Here is a 1,740-nt window from a genome sequence, read left to right on the forward strand (position 1 = left end):
CACAAAGCAGAGCCGGGATTAGAACCCAGGTTCTCTGACTCCCAGGCCGCGCTCTTTATGTGAGGCCAGGTTTAATAATAATAATGATGGCATTTATTAAGTGCTTACTATGTGCAAAACACTGTTCTAAGCGCTGGGGAAGTTACAAGGTGATCAGGTTGTCCCACGGGGGGCTCACCGTCTTCATTCCCATTTTACAGATGAGTTAACTGAGGCACAGAGGAGTTAAGTGACTTGCCCAAAGTCACACAGCTGACAATTGGCGGAGTCGGGATTTGAACTCACGACCTCTGACTCCCAAGCTCGGGTTCTTTCCACTGAGCCACGCTGCTTCTCTGTAAAATAGAAACCCGACTCTGGTGGGACTCGAACCCACAACCTTTGAATGCCTTCCACACGCTAGAAGTCCAATGCGCTACTCATTGCGCCACAGAGCCACTCAGTAGTTGCTGCACGAAGAGATTGAGGTCAGACCTCAGGATATGTGTCCAGAGGGAATCGGGTTGCTTAAAGAAACAGTGTAGCTTAGGGGAAAAAGCCCGGGTTTGGGATTCAGAGGTCGTGGGTTCTAATACCGGCTGCGCCACTTGTCAGCTGTGTGACTTTGGCCAAGTCACTTCACTTCTCTGTGTTTCAGTAACTTCATCTGTAAAATGGGGATTAAGTCTGTGAGCCCCACGTGAGACAACCTGTTTACCTTCTATCTACCCTGGGCTATGGCTCTGCACACAGTAAGCTCTCAATATAAATGATTGAATGGAATACGAATGAATGAATTTCCCAGTGCTTAGAATAGTGCTTGGCACATAGTAATTGCCTAGCAAATACTGTAATTGTATTATTATTATTATCATTAGGGCGATAAGAGAATCTGGGAAGACCTGGGGGAAACTCTCTAAAACGGATTCTAAAGTTGCTGTGGGCAGGGAACGTGCCCACAAACTCTGTAATATTGTACTCCCCCAAGTACTTAGTACAGTGTTCTGCACACAGTAAGCACTCAGTAAATACCACTGATTGATTTCTTAATATCCGTTTCCCCTCTCAATTGCCAGCTCGTTGTGGGAAGAATACATGTCTACTAACTCCGTTGTGTTGTGCTCTCCAAAGAACGTAATACAGTAGTCTGCACACAGTAAGTACTAATAAATACCAATGATCGATTTACTGATTACTTAATGTCTCTCTCCCTCTCTAGACTGTAAACTCATTGTGATTGTAAAACTCTCTGAGAGCAGGGATCATTCATTCATTCATTCAATCGTATTTATTGAGTGCTTCCTGTGTGCAGAGCACTGTACTAAGCGCTTGGAAAGTACAATTTGGAACCAGATATAGGCAATCCCGCCTAACACTACTGTACTCTCCCAATGGCTTAGGACAGTGCTCGTTACACTGTAAGCTTTCAGATTCTTGAGAGCAGAGATTTGTTAACTAACTCTCTTGAACTCTCCGTAGCACTTATTATAGTGCTGTATGCATAGTAGACTGTAAACTCCTTGAGAGAAGGGATCATGTCTGCTAACCCTCTCCCAGGTACTAACCACAGTGCTCTGCACACAATAGACTCTAAACTCCTTCCCGGCAGGGATCGTTTCTAACTCTATTGTTACAGTTAGGCCCAAGCACTTTGTCAATTGTCTTTACACTTTAGACTCTAAGCTCTCTGAGGGCTTTGCATTTAGTACAGTGCTCTGCACACAGTAGGCACTCAATAAATACTACTGACTGATGGATTAA

The 1,740-nt window shown here is 44.5% G+C and overlaps 1 non-coding gene across 1 annotated transcript; it reads right to left on the minus strand.

Moving 5' to 3' along the window:
- Window positions 1–351: 351 nt before the first annotated feature.
- On the minus strand, window positions 352–437 carry TRNAR-UCU. The gene is given in 2 exon segments: window positions 352–387; window positions 401–437. It is a non-coding gene; the product is annotated as a tRNA-Arg (tRNA).
- Between the last annotated feature and the right edge of the window lie 1,303 nt (window positions 438–1,740).

The sequence above is a fragment of the Tachyglossus aculeatus genome, chromosome 20 (assembly GCF_015852505.1).
Source record: "Tachyglossus aculeatus isolate mTacAcu1 chromosome 20, mTacAcu1.pri, whole genome shotgun sequence".
In the NCBI taxonomy this organism is placed as follows: domain Eukaryota; kingdom Metazoa; phylum Chordata; class Mammalia; order Monotremata; family Tachyglossidae; genus Tachyglossus; species Tachyglossus aculeatus.